At 45.3% G+C, this 20,766-nt stretch overlaps 1 pseudogene; it reads right to left on the reverse strand.

The window, feature by feature from the left end:
* Positions 1–993: 993 nt before the first annotated feature.
* LOC139823207 (uncharacterized) lies at positions 994–4,983 on the reverse strand (annotated as a pseudogene).
* Between the last annotated feature and the right edge of the window lie 15,783 nt (positions 4,984–20,766).

Here is a 20,766-nt window from a genome sequence, read left to right on the forward strand (position 1 = left end):
AGATCTTAAGATCTTAATTCGAGGACGATACGATAAAGTCACATAAAGGCGCGCCAGATGTTAAAAGACGCTTGATAGAATCGCACGCGTCGGGAGAGAAAATATTCCTGCTAAAATCTTATTACTTTATTGCCGCGCGGCCGTTAAGAGAAAAACGCGGCCATTGCGGAGCAGCGGACGAATCCCATTCCATTAGAACAAAGACGGGGATTACCAACCGGGCAGATTGCACCCCCGTCGCAAATGAAATCTCGGCTGAAACTTTTTCCGCGTTTAACCCCCCGCGCTAGAAGGCGGACCTCTTCCACCCCCCTTCGCCCGTCTCCGTTTTCTAGCCGGTGCCGCGGAGATGAAAGAAAACTTTTCACTTTCCACGCCGGGTTTGCTCGCGCGGTCTCCGCGGACCACGAAATCTTCTCCGCTCGCTTGCCGGATAAAAGGCTAGGGGAGTGACACGCGGTAGGGGCGAGCGCTCCTTCTTTTTCGTAGGTACTTTTCTTTAACGGCGTCCGTCGGAAAAGCCAAGGGTGGAGAGTCTATGTGCGCGGCAGTGGAGGGGACTCGAAAGGAAAAGAAGGAGAAGGGGGTAAGGAGAGTTTTTCTTTCTCTCTTTCTACCATCTCGGCCTCTCTCGCAAAAAGGGGTGGCAGGAGCGCGGGTACTGAAACTGGGGTGGGGGTAAGACCGGCGGTTGGCGCCCCTTAACTACCCCTCATCGGGCAAATCAATAAAAATACGAAAGTGTTCTTCTTCGGGATACTGCTCGCGCGGACAGATCCTTTCGTTCGTTGCCGAGCGGAGAGGAGAAACTGCGAACCTTAAATATGGGAAAGGAAATGTATTACCGTTTCACGAATATATCTTCTAACATAAAAGTCAAGGATTTCTTGAAAGTAAAAATAAATACAATATTGTTAATATCGCGCTTTTAATTTTGGCCTAATAAGATACGTATTCACATATTAATAAATATAGAAAAGAATCAGTTGCTAAGGAAAGTCGTACAGTTTATAAATCTTTTTTTACTGTAAATAGAAATGTATTTTAAGCGAAAAAATATCTCTGTTTAAAAACAGATAACACATTATTACATATTTGTATACAGAGAAACTATAATTATACAAGAATAATAATTATTCATACCTTTGTCGCTCACCTGTATATATATTTTTTCTTTTCTCTCGCTAAAATGATTTACATATGTACACTAATCTAAGCTAAACGGATCTTGCTAAGCGGGGTCATCGGGCCAAAAAGTAATCGATTAACTGAGCACGATAGAAAATTAGTTGAAGTAGCCTCGCTCAAGTGGTAGTCATTGTTTCTTCGTCGTCTTCCTCATCCTCAAGTGCCATGGCATATGTTGCTCGTTGCAAACAGCGTTCAAAGTTTGGCGGCGAGCGAGTCGTCCCTCGGACGACCCTCGTGTCGTTTTCAAGTCGGTGCAAAGTACCTTCAAGTCGAGGATACTTGTAAGTCGAAGCATTCCGAAGGAGGTGAGGCGGCGCGAGATGTTTGACTAGCGTCTTCGTGCGAGTAAGAAAGCCCTCGCGATTACACATGCAGTCTTACATGTGTCCTGTAACAAAAAAAAAGTAATGCAAGGATGATGGCACTCGAAACATGCAGATTGAAGCAACCAACGTTGGAGGAAAATTGAATGTTAATGGTTTCGAAACGTATGTGAAACGTTAAATACTGTGTTTCAAGAAGTTTACTGAATTATTGAATAGGCTTGAAAAAACGTGACTTAACAAATAATAACAAATAATTAATTAATATCGTAATTTATATTCATATATTATAGAATGCTTTTGCTTATTCATATATAGAATGCTTATGCTTGATAGGCTCAAGCGCAATGTATAAGCTCGTAATTCGTTCGCTAGTATATGCAGCGAATAAATAATTTTTGTTTCATCATGTACCGAACCATCGCCTCTTTCTGCAGTTTCGAGGCGAGCCATGGAAAAATCCATCCCCTTGCCGATAGGACGGGCGAGATAGCCGAGGGTGAATCTTAAAATACAACCCCTCCGAAGACTGCCGACCCTGCCACTGCCGCCCCCGCTCTCCCATCTCCGGTTTCTTCGGCAACCCCCTTTGCGCGTATCTTTCCCCCCTTCACCCGCCTTGTTTCGGTGGTCGTACACCCTCGCGATCCGGCAAATCATCCGACGCTACGTTCTTTTGTTCCTTCTTCGTGCCGTGAAAGATTTTCGCCAGATGGAAAAGCTGGAATACTTCGAAGTACTCGCGAAATGCCGCGGCATAAATTTATTCGTAAGAACTTCAATACGGTGTGCGAATTCAGCGTTAAATAAAAAAGATTAAAGATGTATTCTGTTTAACTTGGATATACTTTTTTTTTTATTCTAGGGAGCTATCGATTTATTATTATGAACCGTTTTCAACCGTTTTCTTAGAATTAAGTATAACTTATCGGCGGAGAAAGATAACTTAAAAATCGAGAGAAATCGACAGTCTTATCATTTCTCAGGAATAATAGCTTTGACTGCACTTTTGCACGTTGCATAATTTTTGTTATTGGATTGTGTAATTCTTGCCCGATGTTGCCACGCGCGAAAATCTCAATTGGCCAGAACTTGACTTGACGTCATTAAAGAAGGGGACAAAAATCCCGGGGTTCTTTGTTCCAAGCACGCCATTTTATCACTCCTCGCCTCCGCGCCAGACGAATACACCCCTCTTTCGGCATATTTCAAGTGACAAAAAGCATCCCTTCCGAGGACTGAGATTCATTTTCTAACCGTCCACCCCCTTCGTCTCGCCCTCACCGTTGCATAACCAACGTCTCGCGCATTAATTGCCCTTATTCCATGGCAAAAAGCGAGCAATATTTTTCAGCGTCATGTTATAAGTGTTATAATCTGATTACGCCAAGTTTTATTTTTACTTATTTTGGAGCTTGTTCGAAAACAATATCCGAAAAGATATTTCAAGTGAGAAAATATTTCAAGTACTGAATTTCTAATTAATTAATTTGAACATATTTGAAATTTAGTGTTAATGTGTTACAGTTTCCTGAAATTTTTTTGGTTCATAAAATAATAATTCTAATTTATGATAATTATATAGAAATATGTGAAACATATCTTTATATTGATTTACATATTCGGATGATGATCGGATAATCAAGCGACAGTAATATACGATAATACAATGAAGTCTCGAAGTAGAATTTCTCTAATCGGTAATTTGATATAGAAACGATTTCAAACTTTACCAGCTCATGGAAAAGATGCTAAATTTGATTCCCGTTTCTCCCGAGTTCGTCATGCAAGCTTCTAGGAAATGTCTCATCGGTATGAATTTCAATACTTAATATAAAATATTATTTCACGTTTCCTTCTTCTGCAAATTCCACATTCAGATCTTGTCTTTGATAAAACGGCAAATAATATTTTGATCTGTAAATAATCCGTAAATAATATTTTGATCTGTTTTCATATATTATCCTCTCTCTCTCTCTCTCTCTCTCTCTCTCGTTCCTCTCTTTCTTTCTCTCTTGTTGTTTAAAAATCTTAAAATAAATTATCTTGAAGAAACAAACAATTTAAAATGCTGATAAAATATGAATCGACATCGAAATCTGCAATTTTTATAAATTGTCTTATAATCTGTGGTTCTTGAACAATTTCGTGAGCATTCTATTTTGTTACGGTTCAATTTCTGCCGTGTATATTTTAGGTATTAAGCGAGCCATCGGCCATTTTATTCGTCTTTCATTCCCCCGAGCCGCATCGAGGGTCGGGGATGAGGCGGGTGGATCCGTAGTCGAGGGTGAGTTGACGTCAGAAAAACCACCCTCGTCCAATTCAACCATCCTTCCACCCCCGGCTTTTCCAACCCCTTTTCGCCATTCCGGTCCACTTCGTGGCAGTCGACGACTGCTGGCTTGCTACGGAGGAGGGGGTGCTCTTTGAAAAAAAGTAAATCCCAAGTAAAATGGCCGTGTAACGTTTCCGCTCCTTTCTCTCTCGATAGGAAAGAGGAGAGAGCGAGAAAGCAAGTTCATTTTCATGGAATTCAACCGGGTCAATTTATAAGACGCGATTCGGGCTTCGTCGAGGCGGCGTCTTTACAGAGTTCGGTTTTACTTTGAGATTAAGGGGCTTCCTCGAAACTTGCAATTTTAATTTTGCCTTAATCGCTCGTCCCGCTTAGCCGTGGCGTGGATACGAGAGAAAACAAGCCTAGGTCACAACGATCCGCCCGGTAAAAATTGATCCTATTAGTTCATTAACTATTCTATAATTTTAAACTACAATTACAAAGTTCAAGAAATATTAAATATCCATTTTTTTCGTTCAAAATTCTTTCTTTATCTAGAAATCTATACACAACTCTCACTGGTACAAATATGCTTCTATATAATCAATTCCTTCCTGCAACAAATATTTCTGCAACCGCGGCGACGTATAACAAATGCTGCACGACGACTCGGAAAAGCTTGCTCGCCAGATAAATATTTGGGCGAATCACGACCCAACGACATCCTGTCGATTTCGTCAGGAGTAAGCCGCGGAGGACCTCTGTTTTCCTACAAAGAACGTGACCCGACTCGGCGACAGGATCAACGATCGCTGGCCGTTACGCGCGAGCGTTGTCGTCCCGTCGATCCGGCAAACGGCGAACGGAATCAAAGCACTACCGAAGGGAGCTTAAAGCGGCACTGTTGCGCATTCCAAGTGAAACTTTAAAGTCGCGCACGTGTAGACACGAAATTTAGCGCGGATCCAAATTTTGACGGGGAGGCGTCGCGACGCCGTCTCGCACTTTCCGACGGCCGCCGCGGATTTTTGCGCCGCTCGGCGCAGCCGAGTCCTTCCTCGCGATCGTTTCCTACGTCAACGTACTAACGAACATCGCGTAGATCTTCTCACTCCGCGTGTTAACATTCGCGACGTACCCGTTTTCCGTTTGCAAATCTTGAAGTACAAGACTGTACTGTACGTACATGTCCAGCACGGCGGAAGCTCTAACTCACCTTCGATATAGGGCGCACGCTGGCCATTCCCCACCTCGTTCCACTTCTGCGGAGCCCTTTGATCGTTGCGAAAAAATCCGGAAACCCGTTTCTCAAAAGTGACCCTACCTGGCGGTAACGGAGCGCGGCCGAAGGGTCATAGGAGAGGGAGAAACGACGTCGGAGAGACAGAGAGAGAAAGAGACAGAGAAAGAGGGACGGAGAAAGAGAGAGAGAGAGAGAGAGAAAGAGAGAGTAGGACGCGCGGCCCAAACGGCCCTTTCCGCATTAGCATAACCCTTACGGTTTGTCCACGTGTGCGCCGGTATGCCAGGGGGCCGTAGAACTGGTCAGGTAAGTTTTTTCGCACTTTTTAATTCTCGATGACCAGATGCCCGGCCGGCCTGCCGGCTTGCGCGTAGCAAAGGGAAGGGCGCCGCTCCTTTAGCCTGACCTCAATGAGAGATGACCTCCCCTTCTCGGCTCCGGATGACCCCATAAAAATCGCGGAACCGGTTCCCGGGATTTTTCGGACGTTTTAACGGCCGCGCAAGAGAGAAACGTACCGGGTGCGTACGAACGCGTACGAGGCTTCAGGTAAACGTGCCTTACCTCGAGCGCCGATCGTTACGCTTCAACGTGAACCGGCATGTGTTCTTTCTTCGGTAACGTTTGGTAATATTTGACAACCGAATAATTACATTCACTTTGGCGTTCCCACAACGATCATCTGTAATAGTCTCATCGGACAGTATTGAATTTTTCTAATCGTAGTAACAATTTTCATATAAAGAGAGCAATGAGAGAGGTATCGTTACGTTTTATCTCACGTAGAAATCTATATAAAAGAATATTACAAAAGACCGATGATGTAAAACATCATAGAACCCGTTATTATCGCAAGTGCTCGGTTTATGAAAAAAAAGAAAAAAAAACGCGTTGAAACTTTATCTATACGGACTTTAAATGGACAATCGACTTTCTCCTAAGACGTGTCCTCTGAGGTAAGGCGAGCGTACGTCGAAAGGCAAGACAGCGCTCGGCGACGGAGCGCAGGTAAGATAAATCGCGCGTATCAAAAGCATCCATTTCGGTGTCAGAGACTCAAGTTTCCAGAGTTCAGGAATCTCTCGAGAGGATCGACGGGGGAAGAGGCGGAGGGAGGGGGAGGGGGGGAGGATGAGGTATGACCCGGTGAAGGTAATGGACTTAGGTACAGCGACCGCGTTGTTACAATGCGCGGCGTTACCGCGCGATGTGAAATTAAATCGATGCAATCGAACGACAACCCTCCGCACTCTACCGCGCGACGCTTCACGGCCGATTTAGCTAACGTCTACACGCCGCGTTATCGACGACAGTGCGTTTACATTCAGGTAAACAATCGCGTGCATTAAGCTGAACTGGCGAACGCGGAAACGCGATAAGAATATTTACAGCATGGACTACCTGACAAGACGCTACGAAAAGAAAGAAAAAATATTGAAAACTCTTGCATTATATTTTCCTTTATATGCACAGATCTTGTCTGTAATCTTTCAAAGCTCAATCTGTAGTTTCAAGTCTTGAAAATTGTTTCTCGAAGTTATTTAAAAGATTATTACATTGGCATATATTTTGACGTTTCGTTTGGCTTTGATTCGCCGACATGTCGTGGATGAAATCGCGACCATCGAGAAAATTAACGGCGAAAGAAATTCGAAAACGGCGAAACACTTTGCAGTCGTTTGCTCCGAGGGAAGAAAAAGTCGAAGCCCAGGGCGGTTCTCGATTCCCCTTCCCCGGGACATGGAGCCGGTGAGAACTGACGAGGGTGGGTGGGCCAGCGCGGGGGTTGACGAAGGAAGAGAGACGGCGAAGGCGGATGGAGACGGTGGTGGAAGGAGGGCGGCATTAATTACGGTCCTTTATTATAAAAACTGAACTCCCTCCGGCCAGGAGAGAACGAAGAGAGAGGCAGATAAGGAGGGAAAAAGCCCCCAACTCTCTGACGGCTACCGCCCCCCCCCGCGTCCACCCTCTCTCGGTCCGGCCACCAATCCTTCCGACAACCCCGTGCCCCCGCCGCAGAACGTCTCCCTCTGTTCAATTTAAAATACTTAATCTGTCTTAGTCCGGAGCCGCGCGGGGTTGTCAAATGCAACTGTTGTCGCGGAGGACGACTGTCTTGCAAGAGTTACGAATACGCTCTTAATACCTTCGTCTCGAAATATCAAGCGCAGAATCACCAACTAGATTTCTATCTTCACGGAAAAAGTTCTCTCTTTGTGAATAGATGAGCGACAGGTAAAAGCATTCTTTTTTTATTCATATAAACCCTGATATCATTAAGACTTAAAATGGAAAAGTATTTTTAATCGAAAACCATTACATTTTTATAAAGTTTGTATTAACAGTAATGGAACAAGTTGTAAAAAAAAATTCGTTTCTTATTGTTTGGAAAGATAAGAATTTGTACAGCTTACTATCAATATAAAATGGGATACTATGCCTCTTTCGAATTATTTTTTTTTTATTACGATAAATCTTCTAACACATGAATGTGATAACTTGAAAACTTATTACTACATAAAGGCGGGACTTTCAATCCACACTCGATGTGCTTCGATATATCATGGCTCAGATATATAACACATACATCATACATGTTCCAATGTTCTCCACGTGCAATTTACGCATCGCATTTATAGGTTCGATAATCGGACGACCGGTGGTCGTTGCAGTTGAGAACCACCGTGGAAAATAAGAAACGGGAAAATGGCGAGGATTTTAATTTGCATCTCCCCCGCCCCTCTCGCACCCGTCCACCCATTCAACCACCCACCATCCCCGCGACTTACCACCCATCCGGCCTTGTCTTTTGCAGAGCTCGAGAGTCTAGCTACTTTCTCCAGAGGGGCGGTATAGAGAAGACAAGGGGTAAGAGCGGGCCACGGGATGGCGGCGCGCGGGGGCGAGAATAGCGCGGGGTCGGCGCGGGGGGCAAACGGTTGGAAATATCATAGCCGCACGCGCAGAACGAAATTACCGATTTGCCTTGGGCGTTCCTTCCTTTTTTCCGATTCCGCCGAGCTCTTCGCTCGGGTCCGCTAAGCTTCATCCTTCTTCCTTTATCCTTCTGCGTTCTTCCCCGCGGCCGCCGTTCTTCCCCGGCAGACCACCCTTCTTCCAAAGCCCCGGCATAGCAAATAACTTTCATAATTCTCGATTAGAAAGTTTTCCACCTCGAACCGAGAGTGGAGAAGGGGCATCGTCCTCTTTTTCGATCTCCGTCTCGCTTTCTTCCTGCCGCCCATCTTCTCGGCCGCCCTCTTTCTGTTTTTCCTCTCTCCTCTTCCTTCTCCCGCGCCTTTCTTCTCGCCGAGGCGAGCCCTTTCTCTCGACCGAGAGCCCACCAGCCGCGTCTCAAAGAAGGGAGATGAAAATCAAAATCGACTTCGATTCGAGTTCCGAGCCGTCGACCCTCATTATCCTTGGAATCCATCATTCCCGATCAGCCCCGCTTAAAATCGGCTTCCACGTCGTCGACGATAGATCGGATCGTGACTGTTGAATTTTTAACACGCGACATTTCGCCGGACGTGGTATTTTTCTCGGCGCGACGTCACCACGTAAGCAAGACGTTAATTACATTCTCGCGAGGCGAAGAGTGGATAATGATGTTTGCGAAAGCTTAGCGAAGTTGGCGCACGCGGCAATTACACGCTCGTAAACTGTTTTAACACTAGAAAGATGGGTTAGCTCGAGGTATCCTTTCCGGTCACAATTACGTAGGAAAGAATTATGGACAGCTTTGTAATCATTCTGTGTTTATAATAATCCTTATTTTACGTGGTAATATTTTACACGTGAAATCGACAGGTCTTGTAAAGAATTCTCAATTGCATGTATCAACCAAAAAATTAGTATCAGCGTATTACATTACGCGTAATATTTCAGCGACGTATTTAATGATGTAAAATAATATTTGCGATAAATTATAACTTCATATTATGCGGCGCGGTTGATCATCAAATGAGGTTTGTCTAAAAGCACGCCAAAACAATGCACTTTCAACGAGACTTCAATAAAGTTTCACAACAGCAGTTTCGAGGAGTTTGTGATCAAGACTGTACCGCGATCTTATTGAAGGTACCGAGCAAATGGTTCCCGGTTACGGTTGTAGGGTCAGCTCGAAGGGTCACTCGACATATGGCCCAGATCCTGGCCCCGCATTACGCAGCACGAATTCAATCCCCTCCTGATTTCGGACAATTCCCGCGAACACGCCTTTTTTATTCTCACAATCAGTCTTCCTCTGCTCCAAGCGGACGCGAAAAAGGAAGTTCTTGCCGTAGCACGGAGAACTTATATTTTTCTTAGCGAAACTTGTTTCTCAGCAATTTTTGATAGAATCGATAAGAAGTTTGCTTATTACGTAAAAATTTTTATCGTTTCTTTTAATATTAACGTTTAATAACGTTTCATTTTCACAAAAGCAGATAAGAACGCTATAAAATATTGTTTTATCAAAAGATGAATCTTGTTTAGTTTTTATCAACGACCATCACGAACTTGGCGAAATATTCTGCCACGTATAATTAATCTCTATCAAATAAAACTTTACCGGACTACAAATGTAAGTTATGTACGCCGAGTTTGCATGTCGCTACACATTAAATATTGCGCCTGAATAAGTGCGCGAGTGTCAGACTCGCGAGTGGAGAAACTACGAGACAGCGTGGAATAAAGAGAAATCGAGAAAGGGGAAGAAAGAGATCAAGGAGGCTGCCGCGCGCTGCCGGCATCTCGACCATGGTACCCACTTCGCTTCATTAATTTCTCGCAAAGACAGTGTCAGAGTCACGGGGTTTTCCGGCTGCAGGGGCTCTTGGGGACCCGAGGCTCCTCTCCGGTCTCTTACGGTCTGGTATTTAAATTCAAAAACGAGAGCAAGCCAACCGACTCCTTTTCTCTCTTTTCTCATCGTCCTCGTCTCGCTCGCGGCGTTTCCTAATGTTTTTCCCTCGTTTCTCATCCTTCCTTCGAAGCGCACCTCCGCGCCCACCGCCACCTCTGCCCACTTCCTTCCTCCTCCCGCGGGCCCCCGCTTGTCCGCCGACAGTACCACCCTCCGGCCACCCTCCCGCAGCCACCTCGTTCCACGAAGGCTCAGTCAATAAAGTATTCTAAAAAGCCCGCGCGAATAAGAGCCGTCTTACTCTCCCTCTTGCCCCCTACCGCCATCCAGCAGCCATCCTCATCCCCCTTCTCGTTTCTAGCTGGCAATCCCCTTCGCCCCTGCTACTTCTTCGTCCCTGGGCCACCCCGTTCGACCCCACCGTGACGATGGGTGGCGGAGGAGGAGGAGGTGGAAAAATAGGGGTGGCAAAAAACGTCAATAATATCGGCAAGATGGAAGCTGCACGGATGTTTTAAGGGAGTCTTACCCCTGTGGTTTTCGCTCTTGCCCGCGCGTCTCATTCCATAAGGGGTTGTTCCGTATGTTTCGCATCCTTCTCGCTTGTTTGCTCATCGGCGCGACTCTTCCTTTTATCCTTCGTCTCTTCCTCTTCTTCTTCTTTTTCTCTTAGCGCTGCTAACAGAGGAAATGTTCTCTCTCTAGAAAATATTAATATCCCTTCATGCCACTCGCGACAGCTACCACGTGTCGCACTTTTATCAGCGGGATTTGTAGCCGAGTATAGTTTCACTACTTGTTGATGCAATGTTTTATGTTGTGTATTGGCGGATAATATAAATTAATTAGAATTATTCGCAAAGTAAAGCGCTTCTCCAACATTGAAGGTATAATAAGCCTGCTATATCGAAGCCACGTGCTAACTGTTACGTGTTTCTTGTGGCTTCTTTCAAAGCGCTTTGTCACCAATATAACACCAACGCAAAATACTCGTTTATAGCGTAATTATCGTAAAAGCCGCTCTTGTACAGTTTACTACAAACTTTAGCTAATAGACTTCATTCAGTTCTATTAATAATAAAGACACAAATACTTGTAGAAAGATTTATAAAACCATATTATTTTTTCATCTCAATGACAAAAGAGCGGGCTAATCTTTTTTTATTTGACACGAGGAGCCATTTTTATCGTTCGCCATCACCGTAGAATTAATTCTAATTATAGAAGTAAGCTCGACACAGGGGTTCCATTTATTCGATTTGAAATGAGTGGAGAGAGAAAAGCGAAGCTTGCGAGAAAAACAAAAAGGGGTAGGAAAGATGCTGAAACAACGATTGTCCTTGGAAATGAAGCTTAGTCGATCCACCCTCCGTTCGAACGTCCTAATGTAGCAGCCGTGTCGAATAATAATGGCTGTTGCCAATTCGGCATCGTCCGTTTTTAAAAAAAATTTCTGCGTAAAATGTAAAAATCAATTTTATTTTAATCATTAAGACGCTTGTTATTAATAAATTGTTATCGCAAATGAATTTACTGGAGCTATTTGGTCGGTAAAAAAATTAATCGAACGTAATTCAGAATCGATATCGAAATTGTAAAGATGTCGAGAAGGCTTCCTTTCGGACGCTTTTTGTATCTTTGCGTCGCACACGGGACATCTGAAAATCAAGCGGTCTATTTTTTTATTACAAATTTAGTTAGTATATCGCATTCTCTCCGATCGTCGACCGTGCGCGCGTATATATGTACACGCGCGCGGCGTAGTATCGTTCGGTAATTAGCGATGCTGAGAGGACGTAAGTACCTACCATCCTCCTGCACTGGCATCAGTATCCACTTTCTTCCTCCTTGCTGCCGCCGTCCTCCCTCCCCCCTCGCAGCGCACCCGCCGCCACCCAATAAATGGATGGATAGATAGATACCCTTACGTACAAGGGAGCTGCACGCGGAGGTCGCGTTCAAAAGACCAAGAGCGAGCGTCCTTATTGGGTGGTAGGCTCTCTCGCGCGTACATAGAAACCACCCCCTCCCCCTTGCCGCCCCCCGCACGGCCGCACATACCAGCGATTGTCGTGGTGTACGTGCCGTACACGTGCACGCTCACGCACGCACGCAAACAGATGCTCCGACGCGCGCCACGACGTACGCGTGGGAATATCATTACCTCAGTTGTGTGTTTTCCGTTAATTGCCATTATCGGTGGAACTTAGTTACGGGCTGCGTTCCCCCGTGACGCTGCTTGTCGCTGTCGCGCTGCTGGTGGAAGACCCTCAAGAACGGACCGCATACGGGCCGTTCGGTGTCTCTCACGATACCGACAAGTGTAGCTCATAATGTGCATACTCGGACTGGCCATTGTGTTATTAGAACACCTCTTACTTCACTAGCTAGAAGCCGGGACAAGAAATTGCCCCGTTAATTAGGCGATTATATCGAATGAGGCATTAAATGGCGGAGCTTCTGGGGGGACATTGGTCAAGCTTGTGGCATTTGAAGAAATGTAATGATCCAAGACGAGCTCGTTGGCGAATTGCTTCTAGGAGCATGTAACGGAGTGAAACTACGGGAGGTTAAATCGTCCAGCAAATGAACGCACTTTGTCGCCTCTATAGCAATAAGTTTGGCGAGGTGGCGAGGACTATGGTGATAAATTGGCTCTACAAGCGATTATGCGTCGCATAGAGGAGATGTACGATATATTTCCCTGGCCGACGAAGACCGCGGAGACCGGCGAGAAAGCTCGGCGCAGCCGGGCGGTGCGCTTTTCTTTTATCGCCCCGACTCAGCTACCCTCCGTAAGAAAATTTCTCGAAGAAACGCAGGTCTTTCTCCCGCCATCGCCAACCCCCCCCCCGTCCCTCCCATCGCCACTTTCCACTCTCCCACCTCGACATCGCCGGTACCGCTGCCGCTCGTCCCTCCGACTCTGCCCCGCGCCACCCACCCCCGCAGCATCCCTGCCGCCTTGCCTCCTCTTCCGGTTCTTCCTGCGAACACAATGGAGCCCGAATCCATCTCGGACAACCTTACCACCCTCCCGCCTCCGCTACCCTTCTTTTTCTTCGTATCTCGGTGGAACAGCGTCGAGGAATAATTCCATTTTCTTGTGCGAGTACAATTTTGCTTTCAATTTATTTTCCCCCCTTTTTCCTTCCCTGACTCGCTCTCTCGCGAAGATCCCAACAGCCGTGGATTGCCTCTCGCTTCCTCTTTCCCTCCCCCGCCTCCCGCCGTCCACCTCCGCCTTACCTCCCTCGCCTTTTCTCGTTCTCCTTTTTCTGCTTTCTCCCTCACGCTCCTTCTTCGCGTTAGCTTTCGTTTCTTCCACGGCGAACCTTCTTCGCCACCTCTAACCTTCGTCGACGGAGCTCGCCCCCTCCGACGTCCTCCTTCAGCCTCATCTCTTGCCTCTGCCCTCGCGCACTTTCACCACCCTCTTCAACCTCTTCGTACAGCCTCGCCGCTGTCCGTTTCTTTTCGTTCTAAACACTCCGTTTCTCTTTCCTTCCATCGCCGTTTCTTCCTTTTCCTTCGCTCTCTCTATCTCTCTTTCCATCGACCTTTTGCGCTCTTTCTTTCTTCCTTAGCTTTATCCTACTGCCACCCCACCGCTCCTCTCGCCTCGCGACGCTCTTTGGCTGTTGTAATTATTAAACATTGCGAGAGCCAGCGGCACTAACAAGCGTTTTATAACTGTACGGGAAAGGTAGCAGTCGGGGGCGCCAGCCTTTTGTTGCTCTTTCCGAGAGAAGGCACGAAGAACGTGAAATCGACGCTCCCGCGAGACGTGGCCTTGAAAGAGAGAAGCCTGCCCATCGCAAGAACCTTCCGCGCCGACCGCGTCGTCAAAGAAGTCCGCTCCCAACGGGGGATTTTGCGTTAAGATGCGATTTATTGGAAATGCTTATTAAGAAATAAAGATAATGTATCTCGATATTACCAATGTTATTTGTGGCCTTTCTCGTTTTTTACATAAAAAAGTCACTGCAAGTTACAATTGCGTTGACAAGTAATTTCTTGGCAGAAATTAAGCTATATAAGTTCAGTGACGTTACTTTTCTTCTTCCTTTTTTAATCTTTTAAACAAAATATATTTCTTTCGTCGTCTATATGCCTACTTTATTCCACTCGCATAGAAATGAAGTTTCCGACGTCAAGTTCGGAATGTTTGGTTTTTGGCAGCTTATGCGATTCTCCGCGCGGAAAGCGTAGGAAACTGGCTGGTGGGCATGCTGGTCTGATTAGCGGGCGAATCAAGCCTGGTTTCGTTTCGTGCCCGCGAGCGAGAATTTCGTGGATGATCGTTCTCGTCTCAATCTGGGTTTTAATAATTCTCCTGACAGGAGGGGACGAACGGACGCGTACAGACGTACGGAAGAATTTGGAAAGCGAAGTGAAGGGTGGCGAATAATTGCTGTGGGGTCGAGAGTGCTTTTTGCAATCCGACGAAGGTGATATCAATTGAATCTTTCGCATACTTTCACGTGATATATATATTTCTGCTCTATATTAAATTTTTAAGGAAGATCATAATTATTTTCATGCAACAACACCCGTTTAATTTGTTAAACCAGAAACGTAAAATACGAACGAAACAAACATAAATTATCTATGCTATAAAATATCTTACAAAAAGAATATTAATATAAGAGAAACAGTCTGTATTTAACATAATTTGTGTGTATATCAAACAAATTAATTAATGTATGATGAAAACCATATGTATTTATTAAGATGTGTATTCATTAAGATTACGCTAGGGAATGAAACAGAATTCAATACTAGGGGATGACATTTTTTTATGCAATCCGATGACCATAAACGCTAAGGGTGAACTCAAAAAAAGCAAAACCCCTCGCATCAGCTACCTCTCACATCAGTTACCCCTCTTGTCGGCTACCCCTCGTATTAGCCACCCCTCGTAAAAGTTTTTTATAACGTGATCGAGACGCTATCTGCCGCTTCTCGTTGCAACCCTTCCGAGCTGAGTTACCGACAAGAATCACACCAAGCTGGCATCTACAGTGGCTCGGAAAAAACCTTAAAAATTTTAATATCGACTGCGTGTACGGGAGTTTTAAGATATACTCTTTATTACATGAAGGAAAAAATAGTATTTATTATAAGATAAAAATTATTTTCGGACGAATTATACTTCCGGCTACTCGTACTTAACAAACAGTTCTCTCTTGATGTTATTTAACGTATTTTGTAATATTACATTTTATTTGTTTATACATATACGCAGTAAGCTGTTATTTTCTAAAAATAATTTACAGATTTTGAGAAGAGATTTTTGTATCTATTTCCTGCAATCTGAGCACTAAATCAAAATTAGAAAAATCTAAAGTAAATATTTCTGAAATGGTTATAAATGATCGCAGAAATGAGCGAGGAACGTATACAGGATAGCTATTAAAGAGAGGTAGAGGCTAAATTCGACGAGGAAATTCCCCCACGTTTCATTATCTGTTCAATTCGAGACGCAAGGTTTAGGACCACTTAATGGTCTATAAAGTGTACAAAAGCTTTACTGCTCACTTCTATTGACGATTTTTTTTATTACTCGACTATTAAGCCGCTCGTAAATTTTGACTCCGTTTATTGACCTATTTTAGTTATCAGATATTAATTTTCTCCCTAAAAACCCTTTGATTCTCATGAAATGCATTCCGATAGAAAAGAAAACATCCATCTATTATAAAAACAATTTTTGATCTTGTAATCGTTATCGTTACGGTGAACGCAACAGTTGGAATAAACTTTCTTCGGGGTTTCAGTCAACGTCCATATTTTACCACGCCGCTGATTTCACGATGGGGTCATGTAGGCCCCGCCTAATGCTTTGATGGGCCTGGCAGAAGGGTGCCCACGGACGAAGGGCGTTACCATTTCCAGATAATTCTTCAGATAATCTTTCGGCGTGACGGAAAGCGGGTCACGGAGCGACTCATTCACCTCGTATTCATCCTCGACATTTATCGGGAATGGTTCGCGATGATAATCGCGTTTTCTGCGCTTTCTCACGCACGCATGCACACGTACGGAGGCATCACCATACGGACGCGCGCGCACTAGTGCAACTGCGAGAGCTGCGCACAAAGCATCGATAACCACGTCCTGCCTGTGCCAGTCCTCTTTGCAATTTGCCTGCCGCCGTAGATTGCACCTGCACACGGTCTATTACCGTGCAAGTTCGTCCGCGGGAGTAACGCTAGCTTCAAGCCTTGGTACCTCATCCTTCCCGCGATGTGCAGGGGGGCAGAGAGGAAGGAGGGAAAGGGCGGGGGAGGAGCGTCCCTATTATAAGTTGCGAACAAACTTTACTTATATGCTCGCGACTACCATCCGCATGCGCGCTATCTCTTTCTATTCCTACCACCGGTGCAATCATCCACCGTTTCCCCCCTCGCACGTTTCACTTCTGCATCTGTTCCGTCACGAGATACTCTTCAATTTCTTCGCCGAAGAAATGTGTAATTCGAGATATTTCAAAAACAGCGTTACCCATCGGCTCGTGATTACGACTTTGTTTTATATAGTTTTACATCGACGTACGTATCTACCTATTGACATGATACTCTTGTTGACACGTTCGCCTGTCCTGCGATTAATTATCAATATTTTATTCAAGTGTTTACTCCGATTCCTGCACATTAAAAATTTATCTTCTATCGAAAAATATTTTCGTCGATATTTTTAGTGCGATTCGTGGTTACAGAAAGGAACTTAAAGGACAACAATGGCAGTGCCTCGAAGTCCACCCCGTTGACTCAGCGCTGACCAGCGGCGACTAGTTCCGTTGCCGGTAGCGGAAATGGACGGAGGGGTGCCGATGCCTCGGGGCGCTGACTGCTCTAATAGAAAGGCGCATAGAACTTGACCGTGTGCATCTATACACCGTTTTGCACGTACACGTTCTCATCCTCTCACTCCGTCTCGCTCTCTCTCTCTCTCTTTCCCTCTGTGTCTTACTCACTTCGACGACCTCTTGTTGCGCAAAATCTTGCCTCTAATGAGGTGTCGAATAATTGCTTATTAATGACCAACTGACCGCACGCGAGAAATTTAGTCGCATTGTCGCCGGCGCGGCTAATGACGCGACGAAGAAAAGACGCTGACCACTGGTCACTGAACCGAGGGAGATCCCCTTTTTGTGCTCCCGATCGCGAGATTTTTTTCGCCCCGGATTGCCATCCGCTCGCTGTGAATCGAAAGGGTCAAATTTTTATTCTCTCCCGCGTTTTGAATATTATAAGTGCCGGCCAACGCAGCGGCATTTATTAAACGGCTTTTCTTTCCGTTTCTGTTTAATTGACTCTTTTTATTCAAGGTTACAATAATAATGTTCATTACGCGTAACAATAACACGTAGGCCGGACTGGCCGTTTATTAATTCGAGAGCGCGATTCAAAAAGCGAATCAAGAAATACAACAGCGCGCCGATATTATTGATCATACAAAAGTAATGAATCAATACATCGCGGGCAACGCGTTTTGTTTGCGGGTGGGCTGGTTACGGGCCGGGGCTGAATTATCGATAGGTAAGCAAACGGAATCCGGTTAATATTATTATTATGATCATGATACCGTCTATAAATATTGAAGCCCGGCAACAATTTAATGCATCACGTACGACGTGGCCCCGGTACGTATATACCCTGTGTCGATTTTAGCACAGACGGGACTTATTCATGCGTCGTTCCGCCGAACTTGATGGAACTTAATTAAAGTTTCTTAATGAACATCGGTAGCGCTACCCGTCGTTACCTTCCCGTCGGCGTGACGGCTCGTCGGAAGCTGCGCCGTTTTTATTCGAACGAAGGGAGAAAATCTTCCGTGTGTCGCGCGGAGAAGGAGGGAGTGACGACGACGACGAGAATGAAAGCGGAAAAAGAAAAGAAAAGAGGAAAGGAAACGTCGCGGGCCCGATACGTCCGCGATAAATCCTTTTCGTTGCGAGACATTTGAATCAAAAGGTAAATTTCGTTGGAGGGCCGGCCCTCGTGCCGGCGTCGCATCTGCTTGCGCAACCTGGACATTGTCCTGTCCCAGAAATATTTGAAAACTGGTCTAACTGGACGTTACGCCGATTCGTCGGCACGAAAGAAGCCGCTGATCCGGTCGATCTTGTTTCGCGTCGTACCAGATGCCCTGCGAACAATATACAGCCCCGAACGAACAATTTCCGAATTAGCGCTCCCACTTCGAGCGGAATAAAAATCAGGGATTTTTCAATGAACTCTATCGGTCATTGATATAGTGATACTTTATACAAGAACTGTCTGCAGATGTTTTTGTGAATTACATTTTTTAATGAGGTTTATATTAGATACGTCATAGCAATTAACTGTTAAGATATTTTTAATACTGAAATAGTATCGTTATAATAACGTTAGATTAAGATAAAGATTGCTCGCAAAATGAAACATTTTATTTCATAATTATTTTACAATTATCTTAAGGAAAAATAACAGGTCTTCAATCATCTTTCGAAATATCAGTAACACAGTTTGGATATTTCGCTGCAGTCCGCGTGACGGGGAAGGATACAACTTTCACACAGACGGGGCAAGAACCTCGGACCCTTCTCTAGGTCAGCGGGGCCCTCGAACTGACCCGGAACAGGTTTACGTCTTGTCTCCGTCGCTTCTTTTTTTTCTTCCGGTTGCAAGTCCGAGTCAGATTGACCTACAACCGATTGTCCATCTTGGCACGCTATCCGGCACGCGAAACTGGTTTTCTTTCCCACATATCCGGGGGCCGCCGGTCACTCGGGGGGAGACAAGAGTGGGGCACTGTCCAAGTTCCTGGACACGATTCTCGCCCTTGGTCAGTTCACGATTTTATCCCGCGTTCGACGGTTCCGCGTGCGTGTGCGTGGACCTTCGAAATCGTCCTCGCCAGTGGCGGTCTTTACGTCGAGATATTCGAGAAAGGTGAATCGAAGATCAAAATACATGGAGATTTAAAGAGATTGTCGGATAACTCAAAGTTTTATTAAACGAGGGTAATGTTTTCATCAATTAAAATTTGAATGCTTTAAACGCTGCTTGACTTAACATGAAAAATGCATTTTTTTAAATCATATAACAAAAAGAATGTTCAACGTTGAGAAAGTATCTTAAATTTATTATATTCTTCTACACATATATATATTTTTTTAAAAACATTTCTGGTTTTTTAATTCGTTACGAAAGAAATGCATAATTAGAGTATTATTATGATAATATTTTTTGAATCTGCGTAATGTCGGTTATCGATTATATGTGTACTATTTCCGAGTAATTTTTTAACTAAAGATCGCCGATGTTAATAAGCTTCTATTCAGTAGAAATTATTTTATTAAGCGAGAATAATAAACGCGCGTTCCATACGCTTATCATTGAGATTGAAGTGCGTTTGTGATAGGTGTATTAGGAATAAAGATTAAGCATGAGCGCGAGCGCGAGAATGGTGTCGCTGCCCCCACCACCCTCGACTTCATCCCCTTTTCATTTCATACCAGGCCGTAAGTACGTACTTTGTACTACCCCGTAGGATCGTCAGGTTTTCCAAGTTCTCTCCCCTTTCGAGGGAAGCCACTCGAGGGCGGAGTCCCGGGTAAAGCGGCCATACTGCCACCCCCGTCTTACCAGCCCTCTTCTAACCCCTCTAGCAAAATAAGGGATGAAAAACAGGACGAGGGCAACGGCGCTCCTACGAGCATTCAAGCAAGCCGCCTTGCTTATACGTGAGTTCACCCTCTATCGGGCTGATATTACCGCCCCATCGCCCGTAAATGTTAGAATTTAGAAAATCACTGGAGCGAGGTAATTAATTTTTAAGCACCTCACAAGGGCTGTGCCCTTCCCGGCACGTTTCTCTCCGTAACGAAGCGGAATTGCTCGTAACTTATGTATAACTTATATGCAGGCAATTTGGAAAAAGGTTTGTTTGGGGGCGCTAGATACAGTCTTTTACGATTTATATAATTCAGGTAATCTATTCGCAGTGTTCCGTATTCGTAAAATGTGTCCTGTACGCGTTCGCATCTTCTTCAACACGTTACATCAAGTTAAGACGTGCCTTATCTACGATTGACTCAATTAGAACGCTTTTCATCTTAGAATCGACATTCGGAGTCAAAGCGAATCGATTTCTCATCATAACGTGATATTCCTCGATAAGTCGTCGGCGGAGTGAGCTACCTCGAAGGTCGCCTACAGCGGTCGCCTTTTTCTCAGAACTGAACTCGGTTAACAGAAAAGCAGATCTGCCGCTTCATTTGCGTGGCTTTCGGAGGAGTTCTCGTATTCCTAGATCGTCCTACGCGCGTTTCTGCCTCTCTCACTTCACAGACGATATTTCTCCGTGGAAGCTTCTCGTAGAGTGAATGCTCCTTAATTTCCTTTGAGCCGTTTGCTTCAGAGTAAAATCCACCCCCCTCTTTCCGCCATCCCCCGCCCCTGTACTCTATCCACCTTTCTAGCTGCTTCACGACGGTCCCTTACCAGCCTCGCCGTATAACCGTCCTCACCTCGACGCCGACGCCAGCTTTCTCTTTCTCTCTCTCGCTCCCTCTGCCTCTCGCGCGCTCGTCCTAGGCAGCCGTTCCTTCTCCCTCTCAACCTTATTCTGTAATTTCGTTTACAAATGAAAGGGCCGCGAGCTACGACTTTGTAACCGGGTACGCGTCTGCAAACGTTCCAGTCCCGTGACTGCCAGGATACCCCCGCAATACCTTGAAAAGCGGGCGCCGCCGCCTGTGTTGCTTTCCTTATGTCGCGTACCTTCTAGTACCCGATTCAGCGCAGCGAGCCTTCGAATCTCGACAAACGCCGCGCCCGCGCTTCTGCTTCTGTCACTCGTCGAAATTATTCGAGTGCCGTTGCCG

This window comes from Temnothorax longispinosus, chromosome 12 (assembly GCF_030848805.1).
Source record: "Temnothorax longispinosus isolate EJ_2023e chromosome 12, Tlon_JGU_v1, whole genome shotgun sequence".
In the NCBI taxonomy this organism is placed as follows: domain Eukaryota; kingdom Metazoa; phylum Arthropoda; class Insecta; order Hymenoptera; family Formicidae; genus Temnothorax; species Temnothorax longispinosus.